Source organism: Oryctolagus cuniculus, chromosome 6, assembly GCF_964237555.1.
Source record: "Oryctolagus cuniculus chromosome 6, mOryCun1.1, whole genome shotgun sequence".
NCBI lineage: Eukaryota > Metazoa > Chordata > Mammalia > Lagomorpha > Leporidae > Oryctolagus > Oryctolagus cuniculus.
Window position 1 is genome coordinate 163,989,600 of NC_091437.1, and position 27,634 is coordinate 164,017,233.

The 27,634-nt window shown below is 43.8% G+C and overlaps 1 protein-coding gene across 5 annotated transcripts in view; it reads right to left on the reverse strand.

The window, feature by feature from the left end:
• FAM135B (family with sequence similarity 135 member B) overlaps positions 1–27,634 on the reverse strand; it is a 364,289-nt gene that overhangs the window by 263,191 nt on the left and 73,464 nt on the right. Inside the window, exon 1 of one of the 5 annotated variants that reach the window (XM_070075535.1) lies at positions 25,896–26,320. The exons of 2 other annotated variants lie outside the window; for them this stretch is intronic. The gene's annotated coding sequence lies outside the window, so the exon portion shown is untranslated. Of the gene's footprint in view, positions 1–25,834; positions 26,321–27,634 lie in introns of those variants that run through there. 2 more of the 5 variants (XM_070075532.1, XM_070075531.1) reach the window with 2 other exon arrangements.

The window sequence follows — 27,634 nt, forward strand, 5'->3', positions numbered from 1 at the left end:
CTCCAATGTTCTCTAATAACTTGATGGTGTCAGGTCGTAGATTTAGGTCTTTAATCCATGTTGAGTGGATTTTTGTGTAAGGTGTAAGGTAGGGGTCTTGCTTCATGATTCTGCACATGGAAATCCAATTTTCCCAGCACCATTTATTGAATAGACTGTCCTTGCTCAAGGAATTAGTTTTAGATCCTTGATCAAATATAAGTTGGCTGTAGATGTTTGGGTTGATTTCTGGTATTTCAATTCTGTTCCATTGGTCTATCCATCTGTTTCTGTACCAGTACCATGCTGTTTTGATTACAACTGCCCTGTAGTATGTCCTGAAATCTGGTATTGTGATTCCTCCGGCTTTGTTTTTGTTGTACAAGATTGCTTTAGCTATTCGAGGTCTCTTGTGCCTCCATATAAATTTCAGCACCAATTTTTCCAGATCTGAGAAGAAGGTCTTCGGTATCTTGATTGGTATTGCATTGAATCTATAAATTGCTTTTGGGAGAATGGACATTTTGATGATATTGATTCTTCCAATCCATGAGCATGGAAGATTTTTCCATTTCTTGGTATCCTCTTCTATTTCTTTCTTTAAGGTTTTGTAATTTTCATCGTAGAGATCTTTAACGTCCTTGGTTAAGTTTATTCCAAGGTATTTGATTGTTTTTGTAGCTATTGTGAATGGGATTGATCTTAGAAGTTCTTCCTCAGCCATGGCATTGTCTGTGTATACAAAGGCTGTTGATTTTTGTGCATTGATTTTATACCCTGCTACTTTGCCAAACTCTTCTATGAGTTCCAATAGTCTCTTAGTAGAGTTCTTTGGGTCCCCTAAATAAAGAATCATGTCATCTGCAAAGAGGGATAGTTGGAGTTCTTCCTTCCCAATTTGTATCCCTTTAATTTCTTTTTCTTGTCTAATAGCTCTGGCTAGAACCTCCAGAACTATATTGAATAGCAGTGGTGAGAGTGGACATCCCTGTCTGGTCCCAGATCTCAGTGGAAATGCTTCCAACTTTTCCCCATTCAATAGGATGTTGGCTGTGGGTTTTTCATAGATTGCTTTGATTGTATTGAGGAATGTTCCTTCCAAACCCAGTTTGCTTAGAGTTTTCATCATGAACGGGTGTTGTATTTTATCAAATGCTTTCTCGGCATCTATTGAGAGAATCATATGGTTTTTCTTCTGCAGTCTGTTAATGTGGTGTATCACATTGATTGTCTTGCGCACATTAAACCATCCCTGCATACCAGGGATAAATCCCACTTGGTCTGGGTGGATGATCTTTCTGATGTGTTGTTGCATTCTATTGGTCAGATTTTATTGAGGATTTTTGCATCTATGTTCATCAGGGATATTGGTCTGTAATTCTCTTTCAGTGCTGCATCTTTTCCCGGCTTAGGAATTAAGGTGATGCTGGCTTCATAGAAAGAATTTGGGAGGATTCCCTCTTCTTCAATTGTTCTGAATAGTTTGAGAAGAATTGGAGTTAGTTCTTCTTTAAATGTCTGGTAGAATTCAGCAGTGAATCCATCTGGTCCTGGGCTTTTCTTTGTTGGGAGGGCCTTTATTACTGTTTCAATTTCTGTCTCAGTTATGGGTCTGTTTAGGTTTTCGATGTCTTCCTGGTTCAATTTAGGTAGGTTGCATGTGTCCAGGAATCTATCCATTTCTGATAGGTTTCCCTGTTTGCTGGCATACAAGTCCTTGTAGTAATTTCTGATGATTCTTTTTATTTCTGTGGTGTCTGTTGTTACATTTCCTTTTTCATCTCTGATTTTATTGATTTGGGTCTTTTCTCTTCTTTTTTTAGTTAGTTGGGCCAATGGGGTGTCAATTTTGTTTATTTTTTCAAAAAACCAGCTCCTCGTTTGGCTGATTTTTTGTAATGTTTTTCTTGATTCAATCCTGTTGATTTCTTCTCTGATTTTAATTATTTCTCTTCTCCTACTAGATTTGGGTCTGGTTTGCTGTAGGTTTTCTAGATCCTTGAGGTGAATAGAAAGCTCATCTATTTGGTGCCTTTCCAATTTCTTGATGTAGGCACCTATTGATATAAACTTTCCTCTTAACACTGCTTTTGCTGCGTCCCATAAGTTTTGGTATATTGTGCTGTTATCCTCATTTACTTCCAGAAAGTTTTTGATTTCTCTTTTGATTTCTTCTATGACCCATTGTTCATTCAGGAGCATGTTGTTCAATCTCCATGTGTTTGCGTATGCTCTAGGGATTCCTGAGTTGCTAATTTCCAACTTCATTCCTTTATGGTCTGAGGAGCTGCATGGTATGATTCTAATTCTTTTGAATTTGCTGAGACTTGCTTTATGGCCTAGTATGTGGTCAATCCTAGAGAAGGTTCCATGTACTGCTGAGAAGAATGTATAATCTTTAGCTGTAGGATTGAAAGTTCTGTATATATCTGTTAGATCCATTTGGGCTATAGTGTCGTTTAAATCTACTGTATCCTTGTTGATCTTCTGTCCTATTGATCTGTCTATTTCTGAGAGTGGAGTATTGAAGTCCCCCAGTACTATTGTATTGGGGTCTAAGTCTCCCTTTAAGTCCGTTAACAAGTCTTTTAGATAAACCGGTGCCCTGTAGTTAGGTGCATATACATTGATAATTGTTATATCTTCCTGTTGAATTGATCCCTTAATCATTATGTAGTGTCCCTCTTTGTCTCTCTTAACGGTTTTTGTGGTAAAGTTTATGGTGTCTGATATTAAGATGGCTACGCCTGCTCTTTTTTCATTTCTGTTGGCATGGTATATCTTTTTCCAGCCTTTCACTTTCAGCCTGTATGGATCTTTGTTGGAAAGATGTGTTTCTTGTAAGCAGAAAATAGATGGGTTTTGTTTTTTAACCCAATCAGCCAAACGGTGTCTTTTAACTGGACAGTTCAGGCCATTCACGTTCAATGTGACTAATGATAAGTGGTAACTTTGCCCTGCCATTTGCCAAAGATAAGTTCTAATATATGCTTTGAATTCCCTGTGATCTTTTGCTGTGAGCTTTCCTTCCTTGGTTTCCTTCCTTTACCTTCTTTCATATTGATGACCGTGTTTCTTTGTTTCTGTGTGTAACACATCTTTAAGCATCTTTTGCAGGGCTGGACGAGTGGCAACAAATTCTTTCAATTTCTGTTTGTTATGAAAAGTCTTTATTTCACCTTCATTCACAAATGATAGCTTTGCAGGATATAATATTCTGGGCTGGCAGTTGTTCTCTCTTAGTACCTGGGCTATATCTCGCCATTCCCTCCTAGCTTGTAGAGTTTCTGATGAGAAGTCAGCTGTGAGTCTGATTGGAGATCCTCTGAGAGTAATCTGACGTTTCTCTCTTGCACATTTTAGGATCTTTTCTTTATGTTTCACTGTGGAGAGTTTAATTACAACGTGTCGTGGTGAGGGTCTCTTTTGGTCGTGTTTATTAGGGGTTCTGTGAGCTTCCTGTACTAGGATTTCTCTGTCCTTCTCCAAACCTGGGAAATTTTCTGCTAATATCTCACTAAAAAGGCCTTCTAATCCTTTCTCCCTCTCCATGCCTTCAGGAACTCCTAGAACCCGAATGTTGGGTTTTTTAATAGTATCCTGAAGATTCCCGACAATATGTTTTAGATTTCTAATTTCCTCGTCTTTTCTTTGGTCTGACTGTATCCTTTCCTGTTCTCTGTCTTCTAAGTCTGATATTCTCTCTTCTGCTTCTCCCATTCTGTTTGTAAGGCTCTCTATTGTGTTTTTCATTTGATCTATTGAATTCTTCACTTCAGTCACTATCCCAGTTTCCTGTTGTACTAGTTGTTTCGTTTCATTTTGATTCCTCCTTAATATTTCATTTTCACGAGAGAGATTTTCTATCTTGTCCATTAAGGATTTCTGTAGTTCAAGAATTTGTTTTTGAGAACTTCTTAATGTTCTTATCAATTTTTTGAGATCTGCTTCTTGCATTTCTTCTATGTCATCATCCTCATAATCTTGAATTGGGGTGTCTTTTTCATTTGAGGGCTTCATGGTGACTTCCTTGTTTTTATTACCTTGGTTTTTGCGTTTGTTATTTGTCATATTGGAGATATTTGGTTTCTTCACTGTGGTGCTTTTTCTTGTTATACTATGACTCTAGATTAAGTGGACTATCTGTTTTTGATGGAGCCTTAGGGCTTGAGATGGGTGTGGCCTGAGAGCTCTGTTTGGTGTGCCAAAGGTGACACTCCCAGGTTAGGCGTGGTAAACCTCTCTCTCTCTCTCTCTCTCTCTTTTTTTTGATTCAAAAGGGAAGTTATTCTGCACAGCTGAACGAAGTTGGAGGTAGTTAGCAGGCAAATGATATACCCACAGGAGCCAGAGATCAGAAGCTCTTTCCCAAGGACCATACAGGGAATCTGTTCGGCCCTTAGAGTGGGCTCAAATTCTCCTTCAGTCTCCCACTGGGTTGCCAAAGTTACGGAATTGTAGCGTCTCTGGAGAGTGCTCACGTGAATTCCGTGAGTTCTCTCCCCCACTGTCTCTTTTTTCACAGTCTCAGTTCAGTAGCACCATAAATTTACTAGGTCCTAATCTCCTGTTAATTCGCCCCACCCAGAGTCAGGTTTTACTGCTAGGCTCAGGGCCGGTGCAGACCTGAGGTCGCTCTGCTTATGACGTATGTCCAAGATGGCACCTGCTCTTTGTCTTGCTCGCCCTTGAGAGGTGAGCGGAGAGAGAGAAACCCGTGTCCGTACCAGTCACCTTTTTTTTTTTTCCCTCTCTCTCTCTTCCAGTTAGCTTGGTGAAGTCCCCGCCGCCCCGGGGGTCGTTCCCTCTAGTCTCCTCTCTCCGCTTGCCTGCCGGTGTCTCGGGTTATTGAGGTTCGGCTCACCTCGCGTTCCAGCGCTGGTGTGTTGAGTCTGCCGCTGGTGTCCCGAACTGTGGGCTCCCACGCTCTCCACGCAGGTCTGCTCCCCTTCCAACGCCGATGTGTGGACTCGGAGCCCTGGACGTCCCAAGTCTCCCCGCTGTTGCACTCCCCTTCGAGCACTTGCGCGCAGACCCTGCAGCTTGCGCAGCTCAGTCCCGCGGCTCGGCTTCCGCGGCTCAGTCCCGCGGCTCGGTCCTGCGGCTCGGCTTTCGCGCGCAGTGGGCGACCTTGTTCTCCCAGTAGGTCCTCCGATTCACGCCCACTGGATCCAGAAGAGTTTTGTCTGCAATATTTTCCTGGTTCTTTTTTCTGAGGCTACCGTAACTCCCCTTTTATTAAACTAAATTTTCCCGGACTATCGGTGCGCGCCCTCACTATTCCGCCATCTTGGCTCCGCCCCCTCCGATTTTATGTTATGTGCATTTCACCTCCAATACAAAGAATGCAATCTCCTACCACATACATGCTTGTGTTATGTTCTGCGTGTATCCCATAGCTCAGTAGAAATCATTAGACTGTTATTGATTCCCAAAAATATCAGCTACTACACTTTTGCCTCAGATCTCAGTGCAAGGCCCAGAGCCCCTCCCGGGTCCACTCTTTGCTCAGACTCTACAGAAGGACCCTCCTTCTCCCACAGAGAGGATCACAGAGGTCTGAAGGCAGGACCTTTGCCTATGGAGACCACACGTGAGTCGGATCTTTCAGCCTCAGAGAACCAGGCTCTGCCATCCCCTGCCTAGGGCAGCCCAGTGCGGCTGGAAGGGAGGATGGCCAGCACTCTGGGACAGCCTGGCCAGGCAGGGCAGCACCTCATTCTCCAAACACTGCTCCCATCCACACAGCTGAGGAAGCACAGGCCCAGGAAGAGGGGCTCAGCTTCCTGAAAACGCACACACACAAGGACAAATGGTGGCGGGTGGCCGGGAGCGGGGAGATGCCATATCCTTGCTCCTCTACTCAAGGACTGGGTGACTTCATATCTGTAAAACACAGACGCTGCTCCTGCTTCACTCTAGTCAAAGCCCAGCAGAGTCAGGGTCCCATGGCTCCCTTAATCCCAACCAAGAGGAGGCACTAGCCAGATTTTCAGGGATATAATAAGGGATCTGTAGCCAACAGGATGCTGCTGGAAATAGCAGGCCATCAATGGGTGATTTCACAGTAATTCTGCTCAATTTGCATGTCAAAACCTTATTACCTTCCTTCCCCACCCTGCAGGCAAATAACCTGCACGCAGGTAACCAGGCACATTTGCAGGCAGTGCAGGAAGAGGGAGCCATGGCTTTTAATAGAAATCAGCCATATTCAGAGACCCAGAGGGAGGGGTCCAGCTCACCAAACCACAGACCCTCCCCATGACATGGAGTGAGCTATACTTGGGGATGGTGTAGAAAGGGAGGGAGGTGGAGGTGTAGGGAGCAGACAATAATGAAGTTCATTTCCCCGAACTGAGATTCATTCATTCCTGAATGGTTTTGTCTATGATGAAAAGCTGTTTGAAGCAGTGATGCGGATGTCAGTGGTCACAGCAGAAGAGCAGGGTATTCATCTATATTAGTCTCCAACCCAACCCACCCCTGCTTCTGTTTCCCTAGCACAGGGTCTGGCACACCCCTCACAGGTCCAACACAAAGACTGACTAGGTAGTGAGTAGGCATCTTGTCACCAGGACTCAAATAGGCTTCCAAGTCTAGAAAACAGCTCATTCTACCTCAACATCTTTCCACACATATTAGCCCTAGTCTTCTTGTTATTAAAACAAGACAAATAATTTGTAAAAACCCTCTCTTTAGGGTTCCCACTGCACAGCATCACTTTAATTAATCCACACACCCTTATTCTCCCAGGATAGTCTAAGCCAACAAACATGCCACAACAGGTTATGAAATAGGGTCCCCATTCACTCTCAGAAGCGTCTGCAGGCAAATGACACTTTATAGGGTTATCCTACCCACAGCAACTCTGTTAGACACACCTTACTGCCAGCCAATCCCCTTTCACAAACAAGAAAATTAGGCTCCAAGAGATGATGTGGACTCAGAGGCAGAGTGGTACCCACACTGAATCCATGTAGAATGGTACTCTCAACTCTACCCAACTACTTCCTGCAAAACGAGGGTTTTCAGAAAGTGACCCTCAACCCCAGGGCAGAGGTGAGGGATCATTTAAGATTTGCTGAAGGAAGTCTCAGCACATTTAAAAAAATCAAAATCACACCATGCATCTTCTCTAATCACAATGGATTGAAGCTGGAAATCAACAACTCAAGAATCTCTAGAACATATGGAAACACATGGAGACTGAACAACATGCTCCTGAATGAACAGTGGGTCACAGAAGAAAACAAAAGAGAAAAAAAAATTCTGGAAACAAATGAAGAAGACAATGCAACATACCAAACTTATGGGATATAGCAAAAGCAATGTTAAGAGGATAGTTTATAGTAGTTGGTGCCTACATCAAGAAATTAGAAAATCACCAAATAAATGAGCTATCAATGCATCTCAAGAACCTAGAAAAACAACAAAACAAACCCAAATTAAATAGGAGAAAAGAAATAATTAAAATTAGAGAAGAAATGAATAAAATTGAAACAAAAATACTAAAGATCAGTGAAATGGAGAGCTTTTTTTTTGAAAAAATAAACAAAATTGACACACATTTGGCACAAATAACCAAAAAAAAAAAAAAAGACGAAGGCCCGAATAAATAAAATCAGAGATGAAAAAGGAAATGAAACAACAAACACCACAGAATTAGACGAATTATCAGAAATTACTACAAAGAGCTGTATGCCCACAAATAAGGAAATCTGAAAGAAATGGATAGATTCCTGGACACATACAATCTATAAAAATTGAGTATTGAAGACATAGAACACTTAAACAGACCAATAACCAAGGCAGAGATTAAATCAGTAACAAATCCCCTCCCAACAAAGAAAAGACCATATACCCCCAAACTCTTTCTATGTAGCCAGCATTACCTTACTTCCTAAACCAGGCAAAGAAGCAACAGAGTAAGAGAACTATAGACCAACTTCCCTGATGAACACAGATGTAAAAATCCTCAACTAAATACTAGCCAATCAAATCCAACAATACATCAGAAAGATCATGCACTCTGACCAAGTGGGATTTATCCCTAGTATGCAGGGATGGTTCAACATGTGCAAGTCAATCAATGTGATATATCACATCAACAAACTAAAGAATAAAAGCATATGGTTATCTCAACTGATATGGAGAAAGCATTTGATAAAATACAACATCCTTTCATGATGAAAATTTTAAGCAAATTGATTATACAAGGAACATTCCTCAACATCATCAAGATGATCTATGACAAACTACAGCTAACATCTTATTGAATGGAGTTACTTCCACTAAGATCTAGAACCAGACAGGGATGCCCTCTCTCACCACTGCTATTCTATATAGTCCTGGAAGTGTTAGCCAGAGCCATTAGGCAAGAAAAAGAAATCAAAGGGATACAGATTAGGAAGGAGGAAGTTAAAATATCCTTGCTTGTACATCATACGATTCTATATATAGTGGATCCAAAAGACTCCACTAATAGTCAATTAGAACTTATAAAATAATTTGGTAAAGTAGTAGGATATAAAATCAACACACAAAAAATCAATAGCCTTTGAATACTCAGACAATGCCAGAGCTGAGAAAGAACTTCTAAGATCAATCAAATTCACACACACAAAAAAATACCCTGGAATAAATTTAACCAAAGATGTGAAAGATTTCTATGATAACATTACAAAGTATTAAAGAAATAGAGTAAGACGCAAAAAAGTTAAAAAATCTTCCATGTTTATGGATTAGAAGAATCAATATCAACAAAATGTCCATACTACCAAAAGCAATCTACAAATTCAATGCAATCCCAATCAAAATACCAAAAATATTCTTTTCATACCTAGAAAAAATGATGCTAAAAAACAAAAACAAATCTGGAGGCATCACAATACCAGATTTCAAGACATACTACAGAGCAGTTATAATAAATCAGCCTGGTACTGGCACAAAAACAGACATGTAGACCAATGGATCAGAATAGAAACAATAGAAATTAATCTACACATCTACAACCAATTTATCTTTGACAAAGAAGCAAAAATCAATCCCTGGAGCAAATATAGTTTCTTCAACAAATGGGGCTAGGAAAACTGGATCTCAACATGCAGAAGTACGAAATAAGACCTCTGCCTTTCTTGAATGACCCAGTGTTCATTCAGGAGCATGTTGTTCAGTCTCCATGTGTTTGCATACTTTCTGGGGTTTCCTGAGTTGCTAATTTCCAGCTTCATCCCGCTGTGGTCTGAGAAGCTGCATGGTATGATTCTAATTCTTTTAAATTTGCTGAGACTTGCTTTATGGCCTAGTATGTGGTCAATCCTAGAGAAGGTTCCATGCGCTGCTGAGAAGAATGTGAAGTCTGTAGATGTAGGGTTGAAAGTTCTGTAGATATCTGTTAGATCCATTTGGGCAATAGTGTCAATTAAATCTGCTGTTTCCTTGTTGATCTTCTGTCCAGATGATCTGTCTATTTCTGAGAGTGGAGTATTGAAGTCCCCCAGTACTATTGTATTGGAATCTAAATCTCCCTTTAAGTCCCTTAACATATCTTTTAAATAGACCGGTGCCCTGTAATTAGGTGCATATACATTTATAATAGTTACATCTTCCTGTTGAATTGAACCCTTAATCATTATATAGTGTCCCTCTTTGTCTCTCTTAACAGTTTTTGTATTAAAGTTTATTTTGTCTGATATTAATATGGCTACACCTGCTTTTTTTTGGTTTCTGTTGGCATGGAATATCTTTTTCCAACCTTTCACTTTCAGTCTGCATGCCTCTTTGTTAGAGAGATGTGTTTCTTGTAGGCAACAAATAGTTGGGTTGTGTTCTGTGAGCCAGTCAGCTAAACGGTGTCTTTTAACTGAAGAATTCAGACCATTAATGTTCAATGTGACTATTGATACATAGTGACTTTGCCCTGCCGTTTTCCCGGAGATATTTTCTAGTATATGCTTTGAGCTTCCCATGCTCTTTTACTGGTAGGTGTTCTTCCTTTCCCTTCTTTCATATTGATGGCCGTGTTTCTGTGTTTCTGAGTGTAGCACATCTTTAAGTATCTTTTGCAGGGCCGGACGAGTGGCCACAAAGTCTTTCAATTTCTGTTTGCTATGAAAGGTCTTTATTTCACCTTCATTCACAAATGAGAGCTTGGCAGGATATAATATTCTGGGCTGGCAATTTTTCTCTCTTAGCACCTGTGCTATGTCTCGCCATTCCCTCCTAGCTTGTAGGGTTTCTGATGAGAAGTCAGCTGTGAGTCTGATTGGAGATCCTCTGAGAGTAATCTGACGTTTCTCTCTTGCACATTTTAGGATCTTTTCTTTATGTTTCACTGTGGTAAGTTTAATTACCACGTGTCGTGGTGAGGATCTCTTTTGGTCATGTTTATTGGGGGTTCTATGAGCTTCCTGTACTAGGATATCTCTGTCCTTCTCCAAACCTGGAAAGTTCTCTGCTAGTATCTCACTAAAAAGGCCTTCCAATCCTTTCTCTCTCTCCATGCCTTCAGGAACTCCTAGAACTCGAATGTTGGTTTTTTTAATAGTATCCTGTAGATTCCCAACAATATTTTTTAGGTTTCTAATTTCCTCTTCTTTTCTTTGGTTTGACTGTATGTTTTCCTGTGCTCTATCTTCTAAGTCTGATATTCTCTCTTCTGCTTCACCCATTCTGTTTTTAAGGCTTTCTAATGTGTTTGTCATTTGATCTATTGAGCTCTTCATTTCATTTTGATTTCTCTTCACTATAACACTTTCCTGTTCTACTAGTTTCTGAGTTTCATTTTGACTCTTCCTTAAAATTTCGTTTTCACGAGAGAGATTTTCAATCTACACCTTATACAAAAATCCACACCAAATAGATCAAAGACCTAAACCTATGACCCAATACCATCAAATTACGAGAGAACATTGTGGAAACCCTGCAAGACATTGGGATAGGCAAATTCTTCTTGGAAAAGACTCCAGAAACATAGGCAATCAAAGCCAAAATTGACAAATGGGATTACATCAAACTGAGAAGCTTCTGTACTGCAAAAGAAACACTCAGCAACGTGAAGAGGCAACCAACAGGAGAAAATATTTGCAAACTATGCAACTAATAAAGAATTAATTTCTAGAATCTATAAGAGCTCAAGAAATTCAACAGCAAAACAAAATCCAGTCAAGAAATGGGCAAAGGACCCGAACAGACATTTTTCAAGAGAGAAAATTCAGATAGCCAACAAACACATGAAAAAATGCTCAGGATCCCTAGCCATCAGGGAAATGCAAATCAAAACCACAATGAGGTTTCACCTCACCCTTAAGAATGGCTCAACAAACAACAAATTCTGGCGAGGATGTGGGGTAAAGGGTACCCTAATCCACTGGTGGGAGTGTGGAAGACAGTATGGAGCTATCTCAGAAAGCTGAAGGTAAACCTCCATAGGACCAAACATCCACTCCTGGGAATTTACCCAAACTAAAAAAATCAGTAAATGAAAGAGTGATCTGTGTGTGTATGTTCATTGCAGCTCAGTTTACAATAGCTAAAATATGGAATCAACCCAGATGTCCATCAACTGAAGAATGGATAAAGAAATTATGGTATATAGACACTATGGAATACAAAACAGGGGTAAAAAATGAAATATTGTCATTTGTAACAAAATGGATGCAACTGAAAACCATTACACTTAGTGAAACAAGCCAGTCCCAAAAGACAAATACCGTATGTTATTTCAGATCTGTGGTAACTAAGAGAGTACCTAAAAGGTAATCAACAGGAGTGAAAATGACATTTTATGATGCTATGATTTTAAACAGCCTTGTCTTGACTATTGAGGAACAATGCTTATTGTTTGTTTTTGCTTTCTTTAAAATTTTTCTTCACACTATTTGTTGATCCCTCTACTTAGTGTAGGGCTAATATTGTGGGTATAAAGTTAACTGAAAATAGATCTTTAGAAGAAATAGGAATGGGAATGGGAGAGAGAAGAGGAGGAAGGGTGGGAGTATGGGTGGGAGGGAGGAAGGGTGAGAATAATCACTATGTTCCTAAATTTGCATATATGAAATGCATAAAGTTTGTATTCCTTAAATAATTTTTTAATTTAAAACTATTCTGAAATAAAAAGTTACAAATATTAAAATGAATATAAAAAAAGGTTTGCTGAAGGAACAAAGGGGAACCCAGGCTGGTGGTGCCAGAATAACAGAGTAAAGCCCTTCCACATATCCTACAGCTGGGTGGTACAGGTTTCTGCACATGTTCCCTTGGGAAGAAAGCCTAACGTTGGAAAACACTGAGAAAAATGACTGCATTTCTGCATCACCAGCACCTAGAACAACATTGGGCACACAGGGTCTCAAGTTAGTCCTTACCAATGAGAGAACAAACAGCTGCCATTACCTAAAATCTCTCCAGGCTGATGGATCCTTGGAAATGATTGACATAGGCTTCCTGGTGAACAATTACACTCATATCAAAATTCACAACCAAAATATTCACGTCATATCCATCCAACCCCTGACTTCAGAGAACATAATATGGAAATACAAGAGAGTCGTCATGAAAGAAGGAAGCTATGAGCTTGCTTGGGCTTGAGCTAAAAGCATACTGTGGACAAGGTTATTAAGAGTAACCATGAATAAACACCATCATCCTTTGAAATTTCCTAGCAAACTATTTTTAAAACCTTTCCTTTAAAGTTAGCCTTTGATTAGCTAACACCCTCTGCTCCCCGCATGGTTGTGTGCACTCCTCAGAGCTTACCTGATGCATACACAACTCCTTATTCACTACATTTTATTTGTATCTATTCCCCAGAACCCAGGAGGAGTGTTTGGCTCTGTGCAAAAATTCAGTAAATAACAGCATGAACAGATGCTGGGGAGAGGAGTCCCCATACTGGATCTCCCTGGAACCTGAGCTTGGGGTGCACTGGCAGCATAGCGATGCTTGGCTGGATTCTGCTAGAGATCGAAGGAAACCTGGCCAAACTGGGACCAGATCTCCTTCTCAAACACCCCAGTTTCAGATGGTCCCCCAAAAGTTCATGTCAGAAACTTAATCCAAAAACACACGTGTTGATATGTGGAGGTGGAGCCCCTGGGGAGGTCATCAGGATTGGATTAGAGGCTGAGGGTAAGAGGCTTAGGATGGCTTTGGTGCCAGTGTAAGAAGAGAGGCTGGAGCTTGCAGCTTGCTCCGTCTTGCCCCCATGACAGCCTCCACCATATTAGGACCTGCAGGACGTCCCTCGCCAGCATGCTGCCTTGATGCTGGACTCCCTAGCCTTCAGTACTGTAAACCAAACACATTTCTAGTGTTTATGTTTTAGCCAGCCTGTAGTATTCTGCTACAGCAGATACTGAGACAGATGGGTGGGGACATGAGTGTCGGAGACCAGTAGATCTGAGCGAAGGATTCTGCCACTTACCAAGGTCTCGTCTAGGAAGGCACACTACTGAACACCTGTTCTTGAGTGGCAGGGCTGGGAGGCAGCACCCAGGATCAGACTTGGCACTGCACTTGAAGCCTGGTCTTTTTATGCCCAGTGTCTTCTCCAGTTTATCCCAGTCTCACCCTCCACCCACCACCACTGGAAGGGAGTAGGAGGAAGGAAAGAATGAGAGGAGGAAGATTGGGAGAGATGAGTCAAAGAAAAGTGGGTCACACTCCTACTCTCTGGCAGAATCCCAAGTGCAGAAGGAGGGCCTGATGCAAGCCGAGGAATCCCCTCCAGTCCTCAGCACAATGTTCCAAGATAGAGAACTCATTGCCTTCCGAAGCTGCCATGACTGCTTCTTCCCGGGCTAGCTATCCTCAGTCTACACTAACGGGAAACAATACATTCTCTTAATTTTAAACAAATCCAAGTCGCATTCCCTGTGCCTTGTACAAATGCCTGTATGCCCCCAAAAGAGGAAGAATGAGAAATATTGTCTTGAATGAGGGCTTTAGATACTGGCAGATTCCTGAAGTTTGGAGACATTGCAGAAGCTACACCATCAACCACTTCAAGATCTCTGATAAGACTGCCCGGGACAATGTATTTAAGGAGCAACTTGGAAATCCAACAACTTTACAAAATGGTTAGAGTTCAAAGGGAAATCTGGGCTCCTGCAGCTGACCATTTGTTTACAAAACTGTGAACTTAGGCAGATGTTTTATGTAAAATATTGGTTAGCTTTATAGAAAAAGAGGCTTCATGCTCAACCAGGTTCGGGACCCAGCAGGTTAACCGGAGGTCATGTGGGCCTCTGATAGGAAATCCTCTACTGCACTCCATGCAGATCCAGTACAGATCAGACCATCTCCCTGCCTTCCCTGACCATGCAAACCTATCCCTGTCCATGATCACCTGGGCTGATAATAGACCAGCTCTGAGGCCTTGAGCAACTCACAGAAATGCACTGAGCCTTGTTGCCTTGTCCGCAGCCCACAGCCCGCACCCTACAGCTGCAGACTCAGTGCAAACCAGGAGCAAGCACACAGGAGGCACATGGCACTCACGCTGCCTTTTTTCCTGAGTGACAGCAACAGGCTTGAAAGGAGCCCATCTGTTTACCAACCCAGGCTCTGAGCCAAATGCTGGTCCCAGGGATATTTTCACATCTATTTTCCTGGCCTTCAGCAAAAAGAATGAAAAGCAGCCTTTTAACCTCAGCTGACACAGCAGTGGGACCTGGGAAAGCAAAGGATGAGAGTCTGTTTTAGAAAATACAAAGATAATGATCCAATGCATTTCCTCTCTCAAAAGCCTGGTGATGAATATGACTAGTGGGCAAGAGATTCCTTTCCAGGGAAGACACTTGGTGCAAAGTCAGGATAGCAAACCCACCCCATGGTATCAGAGAACCACCTCAGAAATTTACATCATGCCTAGACCAGTGTACACAGCAGGACCCATGGTGACCCACTGCCCACCAAGTGCCTGGCCCGTGTGTGTATGTGTGTGTGTGTGTGAGAGAGAAAGAGAGAGAGAGAGAGACAGAGACAGAGAGACAGAGACAGTGAGAGAGAGAGAGAGACAGAGAAAGTTGGTGCAGAAGCTCTCCAGATTACAGCATTCTTGTCCAGAGAGAACAAGGACAAAGAGCAGCTGAGGGCCAACTCTCAGTTTCCTGGGGTCTTAGACACCTGCAGACTCAGAGGCACCTGGGCACTGCCTCCGGTCAGACATAAGCTTCCTTCCCACAAACCTAGAGGGTATTTCTGGTTTTGGACCAGGTCTAACATCAGGCACTTAACTGATCAGAGATTTCTCTCTGGTCCCGGAAAGGAAAATGCACATTCCAGAAAGAAACCAGGAAGAACGCATTTGTCCTAGATTCAGCTCTTGGCATTTGGGGCTCAGATATGACAAAAGAACTGACAGGGTCTAGTATTGTGGTATAGCACTTAAGCTGCTGCCTGTGATGCTGGCATCCCATATGGGCACCGGTTCAAATCCTGGCAGCTCCACTTCCAATCCAACTCCCAGATAATGGCCTGGGAAAGCATCAGAGGATGGCCCAAGGGCTTGAGCCCCTGTACCAACATGGGAGACCATGAAGAGGTTCCTGGCTCCTGGCTTCAGCCTGGCCCAATCCCAGCTGTTGCAGCCATCTGGGGAGTGAACCAGTGGATAGAAGACCTCTCTCTGACATTCTCTCTCTCTCTCTGTAACTCTGCCTTTCAAATAAATAAAAATAAATCTTTTCAAAAAAGAAAAAAAAAAAACAGCTTCTCTTTATCACTCCCACCTCAGCAGGAACCAACTCCGGGGCAGTTCCACCCTCACCCAGCACTGAGGAACTGAACATAAGGCACTCATGGGGCCAGAGCTGGTGCCCAGGGATTCCGCGACAGGAGACGGGTGCTCCTCAGTGAAGGTGAGACCAGGCACAGGGAGTGTGAGCCACTTGCCCAAGGTCAACAGAAGGAAAGATCAGGGCTGAAACTCGTCATTTTTGTCTGAACCAGAATTGCCATTCTCAGCCACCAAGACTGCAGAGTGCACGAGGTTAAACTGGGATCGGGGAAGAAATGAGTGCTGTGGACGGAATGCTTGTGTCCCTCCCCACCAAGTTCATCTGGTAAAGCCGCTGGCCCCGTGCAGTGTATGCAGCAGGAAGGCAGGGCCCTCGAGGACAGGAATTCTGCCCTTACAAGAAGAGGTATGATGGGCCCCATGCTGTGGCGTAGCGAGTAAGGCTGCCGCCTGCAGTGCCAGCATCCCATATGGGCACCGGTTCAAGTCCCACTGCTCCACTTCCAATCCAGCTCTCTTCTATGGCCTGGAAAAACAGCAGAAGATGGCCCAGGTCCTTGGGTCCCTGCACCTGCATGGGAGACCCAGAAGAAGCTTCTGGCTCCTGGCTTCGGGTCGGCACAGCTCTGGCCATTGCAGCCAATTGGGGAGTGAACCAGCGGATGGAAGACCTCTCTCTCTCTCTCTCTGCCTCTCCTTCTCTCTGTGTGTAACTCTGACTTTCATATAAATAAATAAATCTTTAAAAAAAGAAGAAGAAGAAGAGGAGGCATGAGAGAGACAAGCTCGGTCGCTTGGCCAGGTGAGGACGCAGCAAGAAGAGGGCTGTCTACACAGGGGAAACAGCCTGCACAGGACATCAAAGTTGCTAGTCCCTGGGTCCTGGATAGCCCTGTGTCCAGAACTATGAGAAATGACTGTTAGTGGTTTAAGCCACCCCACATATGACACTTGTTACAGCTGCCCAAACTAAGTTGAGAAACCATTTGTCCGACTCAATGCATGGTCTGACTTGATTCATTCAGTTCCTCCTCAAAATACAAGCCCCTCTATTCCTTTCCCCACTGGAGCTTTTCATGTGCAGACACACTCCTCCCACCTGCCACTCATGGCTACACTCAGCAGAACTCACTGTGCAGGCAGCCAGACCCACCCACCTTGGAGAGCCACCTGCAGATCCTAGGCCAAGTTTCCTGGGAGGGTGCCTTCAAGTGGTTCATCAGACTGCTGACTCAAGAACACAGATTTCCTAATTCGATAGTCTGCTCCAATGAAAGATAAAGTTCTCTGATACTGTTACACGGGGTTTATTTACTTCATTTGATCCTTATAACAATTCAGAAAATAAAAATATTTTAATTTTTTTGAAAATTCTAAGAGGCAGAGAAACAGAGACAGACAGACCTACAGAGAGCTCCCATCCATTGGTTCACTCCACAAATGTCTCTAAATGGCTGGGGCTGGACTGAGGCCCAGGAACTCAAGCCTAGGTCTGAATGGAAGGGACCTAACTCTTGAGCCATTACCTGCTGCCTCCCAGGGTCTACACTGGCCGGAAGCTGAAATCATGGAAGTGGAGTCAGGTATTAAACCCAAGTACTCTGATATGGAACACAGGCATCTAACTGCTAGGCCAAATGACCCTCCAGAAAACAAGAATATCTATTTTTGTCCTATGGATGAGAAAATTTAGCAAGAGAGAGTTGAGGGGGCTAGCGCCATGGCTCACTTGGTTAATCCTCTGCCTGCAGCGCCAGCATCCCATATGAGCACCGGGTTCTAGTCCCAGTTGCTCCTCTTCCAGTCCAGCTCTCTGCTGTGGCCCAGGAGGGCATTGGAGGATGGCCCAAGTGCTTGGGCCCCTGCACCCGCATAGGAGACTAGGAAGAGGCACCTGGCTCCTGGCTTCGGATCGGTGCAGTGCCGGCTGAAGCGGTCATTTGGGGAGTGAACCAACAGAAGGAAAACCTTTCTCTCTGTCTGTCTGTCTGTCTCTCTCTCTCTCTCTCTCTCACTGTCTATAACTCTACCTGTCAAATAAATAAAAGAGAGAGAGAGAGTTGAAGTGGCTTCCCTATGTGCCCTGCACTGTGGGCAGAATGACCCTGAAACCTTGGTTCCTTCATTACATTCTACATCAGAGGTGAGGAATTTTATTCTGCCAAGGGCCATTTGGACATTTATCACATCACTCACTGGCCACATGAAATTATCAACTTAGAAATTGGCCTGCTTTGGATTTCTTGATTTTTGAGTCCCTCCTGTAGTTGCCTGGGCCAGGCCAGATCAACCGATTTCACAGGGCTTCCATGGTCCACGGCTGCATGTTCCCCACCCCTGTTTTACACACTCCTGTGGATTTTTCTGTGTTCATCACACACACACACACACACACACACACACAAACACTCACAACCCTTGATATTCATCCAACATGTCATTCAGCAACATTTCCCAAGCTTTTGACTGATAGAGGACAGACGTTTTCAACTAAGGCGTGAGTTTGCTGGCTATGTCTGGAGACATTTTTGGCTTCACAGCTTGAGAGTGACACTGGTATTTAGTGGATAGAGGCTGGATATGTTACTAAACATCCTACCAGGCAAAGGACAGTTCCTCCCACAAGAGCCTCAAGGTTGAGAAACACAGGAAGCAGGATAACACAGGAAATCACAAGTAATCCTGCACTGTTCTGAGTGCTTTGCAAGTTTTCAACAAGTAAACAACATTCAACATAGCACTACGCGACTGGTAATACTGCTATTCCACTGAAGAGGAGGAAGCCAGCCTAATAATTGTTGTCCATTGCTTACAGTCATGGAACAAACCCCAGGCTCAGGGCCCATACTCTATCCTGCTGTGCAAACCTGTCCTTCACGATGAATAAGGCATTGTCAACATTTACACTGGCAATGGGAGTGAGAAGATACCACAGCACCACAGCTAGAGAACCAAGTACACTCGATGGCACAGACAGACCTAGAGAGAGCAAATACTCCTCCAAGTGGGGCTTAGACATTGTCAGGATGGGCTCCAGGAGGAGCAGGAGACAACAAGGCTCTGAGTTGATTTCCTCAGTGTCATAAGAGACTCACGTCCCTGGGACTTCTATGATTATGCAACACAATACGGTTTGTGTGGTAGGCTGGGCTGCTTCAAAGATGGACCCAATGACCCCAATTCCCAGTGGCTGTGCCCTTGTGTAATCCTCTCTCAAGATCACACGGATTCCACCTTCTGCCTTGCTAGCTGTCTTTCTTGCTCACTCTGATAAAAGCCAGTTGCTATGATCTGCTCTGCAGACAGAGCCGGGTGGACAAGGAGCTGAAGGGAGCTTCCAGCCAGCAGCCGGAGTGAACATCCAACGACCATTTGAAGGCACTGGAAGCAGACCCTCTCCTCAAGAGGACTGCACCTCCAGGTAACATCTTCATCGTGGACCCATGAGAGACTTGGGCTGCATCACTCCCACCCAGCTTCCTGAGCACAGGCTTTGTTGTTTTCTGCTGCTAACCTTGGGGGCCCTCTGTTACACAACAGAGGTGAGGACCACACTGCCTCTCTCAGCTGCTCCTCCTGCAGGACGTCAGATCCTCTTGGCCTCTCCTGGCTCTGATCCAAAGCATCTCTGAGGTGACCATTTCTGGCTAGGCTGCAGTCACCTTCACGTAGGTGGAGTCTGCTGCTACCTAACCGCCTGTGTCTCATAGCACTTCTTCCTTCCCATCCACCTTGCACCCATGCCTATCCATTTTGCAGGGAAGTCACTTGCTGCATAGCAAATCTTTGACCAAGGGCAACCAGGACAATGCATGAAGAATTTCCCCTTAGCTGTCACCTGGCACTGACATCCTGTGATGCATCTCGACCCACCTCTCAGGCGCTGCTCTACAGTGACTGGTAAAGACAGCCGCTGGGTGACGCCTGCAGTGGTGGTTCCTGTGCCTTGCTCCCCACTCCTCTCTCCTGCTCCCTGGCATCGACACCACCACCGCTTTCTCCCACCCCCTACAATACTGTGTGTACATCAGCCTTTGTCTTGAGTTCTGCATTCTGGAACATTGGGGCCAGAATGAATGATGCCTAACTCATGAGAGGTACTCAGTTAACAGGAACTACCATGCCCCCCTCTAAGGCTGGGCGGTCTCTAGAGTGTCCTGTTAGGTTTCCCTGTGCTCTTATTTTGCTCTTATACTGTCTCATCTTCACCACAGTAATTGTAAACTGGAAGACACAAAGCAGTTGCTCAATGAACAGGTTTTCATTTTAAAGATTTAGTTATTTGAAAGGCAGAGCTACCAAGAGAAATGGGAAAGAGAGATCGTCCATCCACTGGGTCGCTCCCCAGATAGCTACAATAACCAGAGCTGGGCCATGCTGAAGCCAGGAGCTACAACTAGGTCACCTGCACGTGTGGCAGGGTCTCAAATGCTTGGGCATCCTCCACTGCTTTTCCCAAGCCATTAGCAGGGAGCTGGATCAGAAGCGGAGCAGCCAGGACACAAACCAGCACCATATAGGATGCTGGTATCACAGGCTGAAGCGTTACCCCCTGTGCCACAACACCAGCCTCAAATAACAGGTTTTAAATCACACTGATAAAGTTGCCTTAGTTCTCTCTCTCTCTCTCTCTCTGTGACTGTAACTCCTCCCACCCTTCACGCCTTATTGATACTTTCAAGTTGGGAGGTCCTCTTTCTCTCCATCTGTTTTGCAATCCCAAGTATTTGCTCAATTGTTCTCTCTGCTTCCGTTAGCCTCCCACCTTCTGGCTAATTCTCATGTATTCTAATGACACACCATAAGGGTCATCCTGCCCAGTAGCTCAGAAAACTTTCCCTAAAGAACCCCTTTGGCCTAACTGTCCCTCTCTGAGATCTGGGAAGCACTTTTCAAGCATATGACTGCCTTAAATTATTCATTGTTCTTAAAAACACTGAACTCAGCTGGAACAGAACCCATAATGTATTCACCTTGCATGTTCAGTGCTTAATCAGTCTCCATTGAAGGAACAGGTGAGCCCAATAAGGCAAGAGGGAGGGCACAAACCCATACTCTCTTAAACACAAGGCTGGCAATTTCAACATACATCCACAAGCCACTTGTTTCCATGTGGAAGAGGACATCGGTGGAATAGAAAGAAAAGAAAAAAAAAAAGCATGCCTTTCAACACATTCCACAGTCAGCTCCCACTCTGGCTGCTAATGAGACAACAAGCAAAATACCTGGAGAGAAGGGAACAAGACTTTTTCCCTGCCCTTTTACCTTGGTTGGCCAAGTCCTCACCACCCAACACCATGGCTACAATGCTGACTTTATTTTCAAGAAACAGAACAAGAAGTTTCCAAAGTTCTATAACTAGAACTAGTTCTGTCACTTAGAAAGTTCTGGGTGCTGGCGTTGTGGTATGTTAAGATTCCACCTGTAGTTCCAGCATCCCATATGGGTGCCAGTTCATGTCCCAGCTGCTCCACTTCCAATCCAGCTTCCTGCTGATGACCTGGGAAAGCAGCAGAAGTTGGCCCAAATTCTTGGGCCCCTGCACACGCATTGGAGACCTGGAAGAAGCTCCTGGCTCCTGGTTTTGGATTAGCCCAGCTCCAGCCATTGCAGCCATCTGGGGAGTGAACCAGTTGATGGAAGACCTCTCTCTGTCTCTCCATCTCTCTCTCTATAACTCTACCTCCCAAATAAATAAATCTTTTAAAAAGAAAAAAAAGTTATATAACTTAGAAATGTCTGCAGATAAATGACTTCAAAAGACTTTATAATCCTATCCACTTAAACCCACCCCCCCCACACACAAACATACACATACACACACAGGCACACACGGTTACACACGCATACACACATGCACCCCAAATATGGGAAACTCTTTAGCACTCACCCAGTTCATTCATTTTCCAGCTAAGCAGTGAATTCAGAGAATCTCTGACTTTCCCAGGATAAGTGACTCATGCGACAAGTCCCCTGGCTCCTCCTCTATAAAGTCAAACCACAGTGAGCCTCCATGGCCTCACATGAATGACAGACAGTAGTGATGACTGCAAACATAAATAACAGGAATGGAGGAAAATGTTGAGATCAGAACAGTGTTGCTTCAGGTATGCCCTGCTGACCCTGTACTGGCTTTGGGACAAGGGGGCATCCTGCATCCAGCACACCTCTGGAGAGGTGGCACATTAGAGCTGTAGACATAAGAAGAGAAAAGTTGGTCCTTGATTTTCAGCTTCAAAGCAGACTTCTGAATTTTATGAGAAATATTGTAATTTAGTAGCAAAGAATTTGGAGTTTCAAAAATCAAGGATTTCAGGCATGAACGCTAGTTTAGTAAGTGATCAGTCCTCCCTGCCACCTCCCTTCCCAGAGACGAGATAAAGTTTGGCTGGACCAGGGCAATTTGAGAGAGAGTTAGCAAGAAAGTGAAGAAGGTCCCAGCACTGACCAGTGCCCTGATCAGAAGCTACGTAGCTTTCCCACCCTCAGACCTGGCAGGGCATCCCTGTTAGAAAAATCTCTGTTCAAACAGTATCAGTATCCTTATCCTTGGGAAGGGGACACACCAGGTCTGCTGAATGCCCCAAGCATCAGCTGGATTCCTATCAAATGACCTTAAAGGGCCGAGAGATCCAGAAGTAGAATCCCTTAGGTGAGAAGTTGATGACTGAGAATCCTACAAAGGATGCCTAGGAGGGCAAATGGTGATCAGGGCTAAATTAACCCACCGTCCCATACTGACCCCCTCTCCAATCATGTGGCTCTCTGTAAGGGCAAGAACTCTGCTTCAGCCCCACATAAAAATAAGTTCTGGATTTTGTGGTCACTCTGTGTGGCCTGGGGGTTAGAACAGGAATGAGGTTCATCTGAAGGAAAACAGCTACATCTGTGTAAATCAGAGTTGCTGGCTGTGTCACCTTGAGCAAAGGGTCTTGCATAGGATCTAGCCCAGAGCACATGCCCAGTAAGGAGCAGTTCCTTTTATAAGATGTTGAAGTGACCCTGACCTTCCCACAACTCGCAGCTCCCAGTTTAGCTATTGCTGGTGACAATGACAAAAGATTTAATCATAGAATCTTTGCCCAGGAGGGAACTTTCCAGGTCAGCTCTCTCAATTTAGAGTTTGGGAACTGAGACCCAGGAGGGGAGAGAGCACTCCAGACTCAGCGAGGTAGCCGCAGATAGGGCGGGAATCCAGCTCCTGTAAATTCATGCCATGTCTTCTATTTTCCAGGAAGGTTCCCAGGGAGCAAAGCTGAAGATGACCTTGCAAATCAGCCATGATTTAAGTTGTTGAAGACAAAGGGATAAGAGGCAGTTAATTAGTGTGAAGAGCTAATCAAGAGGCTATGGCCCCAAGGGGAATCCTATTACTCTGGATGTGCTGAGAATGAATGACAGTGACATAGTAACTTTACTTGCTCTAATTCCCCAGGTCCCCAAAGGCCCAACTCCTGAAATACGGCTTCATGTAGGGACTCCTTCATCAAGTATTTCCATTGGATTCCCGGTGTCTAGAAACTGAAGTACAACGGCTTTGGTAGAGCATTCAAGACCCTCTCCAATTTGGTCTCAATATACTTTCCTGGCCTCAACGTTCACCCTAACCTTCCAGGAAACCGCCTCTTCCTTCCCTTGGCACGATAATGTTTAACCTCCAACCTCTTCAACCTGAATCCCTAATTCTCTGTGCTTCCATCCTCTTGCATGCATCAGAATTTAACATATGGTGGGGACCGGCACTGTGGTGCAGTGGGGTAAAGCCCTGGCCTGAAGCGCCAGCATCCCATATGGGTGCCTGTTCTAGTCCCGGCTGCTCCTCTTCCTCTGCTGTGGCCTGGGATAGCAGTGGAAGATGGCCCAAGTCCTTCGGCCCTGCACCCACCTGGGAGAACCAGAAGTTCCTGGCTCCTGGCTTTGGATCGGCTGTTGCAGCCATCTGGGCAGTGAACCAGCAGACGGAAGACCTCTCTCTCTCTCTGTCTCTACCTCTGTGTGTGTGTAACTCTGTCTTTCAAATAAATAAAATAAATCTTTTAAAAAAATCATTCAACATATGGTAAGACACAGCGGAGATGGCACTTTTCCTTGATGGCCCAGGACAAAATAAATCCCTGTGCATCTACAGCACACAACTAAAGGAATAGTTTAGCAGAGCAAGAGAAAGGTTATATCACAGGAGTGTAAGCCACCTGCTAGTTATGCGATCCTGGACAAATGTCCTACCACTCGATGAACTTTCAGTTTCCAAGATGAGACCTTACTGTAGTCACCTCTAAGAACGAGTGACTTGTGGGGCCGGCGCTGTGGCGCAGCGGGTTAACACCCGGGCCTGAAGTGCTTGCATCCCATATGGGCGCCAGTTCGAGACCTGGCTGTTCCACTTCCCATCTAGCTCTCTGCTATGGTCTAGGAAAGCAGTAGAAGATGGCCCAAGTGCTTGGAACCCTGCACCCACGTGGGAGACCCAGAAGAAGCTCCTGGCTCCTGGCTTCGGATGGATGCAGCTCCAGCCATTGTGGCTAATTGGGGAGTGAACCATCGGATGGAAGATTCTCTCTCTCTCTCTCTCTCTCTCTCTCTCTCTCTCTGCCGCTCCTCTCTCTGTGTAACTCTTTCAAATAAATAAATAAATCTTTAAAAAAAAGAATGAGTAACTTGCATGATGCATAATACCTATAACACGTTTAGGACAACAACTGGCACTTGTTGTATTCTATCCACTCCAATACAGCTAGATTCTCATCTCATGTCATAATTTTAGCCCATTTCCCCCTTTTCTGTATTATGTAGCTTCCATAAGGATCATATATATGTATTATTCATTCACACATTCAGAAATCAGTTATTCAGCATCAAGGCACGGTAGACATTCTTTTAAGCACTGGAGATAATGAGCTGAACAAAAACCATGGCTCCCATTCTCAAAGATTGTACATTCTATTTGGAGAGCAAAATATGTAGATAGGTTTCTCTTCAATATCTTTTAAGACTTTAGCACCAGGCTCTTTACAAAATGAGTACTGACATTTTTAAAGTCTATCCTTAAGTATCTTCTCTGTCAGTATTAACCATCAGACTAAGCATTTCTGTGCATTATTTCAGTGAATATTTACAACTCCTCAGTGCTCTCCTTTATATTAGCAAATGAGAGCTCTGTTGGATTAACAGATTGTTCCAGGATCTATAGTTAGAAGGCATTCAAGCTTAGGAATGCCTAGTCCCAATTCCTTTCCTTTCCACTAGACTTAGGGTCTCTAATCAGAGGATATTTAGTCATTTTCTCAAGAGTATAAAGGATTAAATCATGTTAAAAACAGGTAGGAGAGCAATGGTTTGTTTTACTGATAAAGATGCTGGTTAGGATGCCCACATCCCACATCAGACCGCCTGGGCCTGACCTCTGGCTCCAGGTCCTGATCCCAGCTTCCTGCTAACACAGCTCCTGGGAAGCAGCAGTGACGTCTGAAATAGCTGGGTTGTGCTCACCAATGTGGGAGCCCGGACTGAGTTCTTGGCTCCCAGCTTCAGCCCAGCCCAGTCTCAGCCACTGCAGACACTTGTATATTGAACAAGTTGATAGGAGTTGCCTTTCCCTCTGTCTCTCTACCTCTTAAAATAATTCTAAAAAGTGGTATCCATGGGGAGGGCTTTCAGGATTCCATTTGGGGCTACAAACTGAGAGACCATGGCAGTTTTGAACCATACATAACATTGAATTTTATAAATATTATTTCTCAGGTGGTTTTTCAAAGCACACTCGCAACACATTGTGGTGTTCAATTAAGCATAACCCATTCCATTGTTTGGTCTCTCACTTCATTGGTCACGAGTACATCCCAAAGCCATTGCTGGGCCAAACATTAAGTCATCATTATCCTCTACTTAATTTCAAAATTATAGATGCCAAGTATCACTATTAATAATAGGAGTTGGCCTTGAGTGAGTTTCCAGCAACCGTCCCGAACATTTCACACACACAGACACACCTGATTTTACAATCACTTTGAGCTGGGTGAGATTACCCCTATGTTACAGTTGAAAAAGTCTTAGTACAGGACTAGTTCCCAAAGCACACGCTTTTTTAGGTATCACAGTTCAGACATAAACACTTACTTGGAAACAGCAAGTGCAGTCTGGTGAAAAGATAAATAGCATTGTGTGCAAGGCTCCTCACCATAAGATGTGGCTGTGGAGTCAATGGGGCAGAGCCTTCTCATACTCTGAAGGCCACTCAGGCCACTTCTAGGCCTCAGAGGCGCCCCCTACAGGGACGGTGTCAGAATGCCCATTGTTCAGAACGGCTGCACTCATTGGTTTACCTGCACATTCCATCTGGAAAGGTTCTGGCATAACGGAGAAGGAAGAGTGAACAAGCCTCACTCACACACTGCAGAGCAGACCTGACACAGCCCCAGCACAGGCAGGCTTGGCTTTCCATTCTGGCTTCAACTTGTTCTTAATGGGGCTTTGAGCTTTCTCTTCTGCGCTTCGGTGAACCTACTGGTTAGACACTATCCTAAGAGTGGGAAGCCACACAAAGGAATGAGGCTCCACTTATACCAACAAGTTCACAAGAACTGGAGAATATCAGCATAATATGCTAAAAGCACAGCAAGGAGGAAGCCTACACTTCAAATTATACATCAAGACACTTTATCAAAAGACCAATAATCAGGAAAAGATGCCCTACCTAATTTATAACTGGGTAAATGCAAATTATAATCACAAAATGATGCCACTCACACTAGCCAGAGTCGCTAAAATGAAGCAGAAAGACAATATCACAATCTGTGGATGCAAAATAACAAACTTTTGTATACTAATGAAGCAAATGAAAGCTGATACAACCACGTTGGAAAATTAGTGGTATCTACTAAAATTAAACATACAAATATTCAATTATTTTTTGTTAATACACCCAAAAGAAATATATATGTTTATACATTAAAATATATGTATAAAAATGTTATCAGGAGCTGGCACTGTGGCACAGCAGGTTAAAGACCCGGCTTGCAGCACAGCCATCCCATATGGGCATTGGTTTGAGACCTGGCTGCTCCATTTCCAATCTAGCTCCCTGCTAATGCACCTGGGAAAGCAACAAAGGATGGGCCAAGTCCTTGGGCCCTGCACCCACATGGGAGAGCTGGAAGAAACTGCCGGCTCCCAACTTCAAATCAGTGCAGCTCCAGCCATTGTGGCTATTTGGGGAGTGAACCAGCAGATGGAACACCTCTCTCTCTGTCTATCTCTACCTCTCTCTGTAACTCTGTCTTTCAAATAAATAAAATATTTTTTAAAATATTATAAATTGCAATATGCTGGTAATTGCACAAATCCCATTATAGTGGGTAAATGAATTGTGGTATATTTATATTTGGGAACACTGAAAGGCAAAGAAAATGAGATACTACTTCATATAGCAATATGCATGAATTGCATAATAAGGGAATGAATTGCATAAGTGTGAGGAAAAGAAGCCAGACACAAAAGAATACATACTGTCTGATGCCTTTTGCATAAATCTGCTCAACGTAAGCTAAAACTAACCCATGGTGGCACAAGTCCAGACAGTACCCAGCTTTGGAGGAGGGAAGAAGGACGGCAGGACTAGAAAGGGATTCTCTGGGGGGACTGGATATTCTGTTTCTTAATCAAGATTTATCAAGATTATAGAAGCATTTATGTATTTTACAATGTAGATGTATATTGCCATAGAAAATATCAAAAGTGTCTTCCAAGGCACAAATATTTTGAGAAATACCTTTTAACTTGATTTCTCCAAAATCCCTGTTTTATACAGAAACAAAACCTAGATTGCAAGGGTACAAGTTTAATTTCCTGAGCCTTGACATATGGATCATGAATTATGATTTATCTACCTTCACAAAGTAGATGTCAGAATCAAATTGG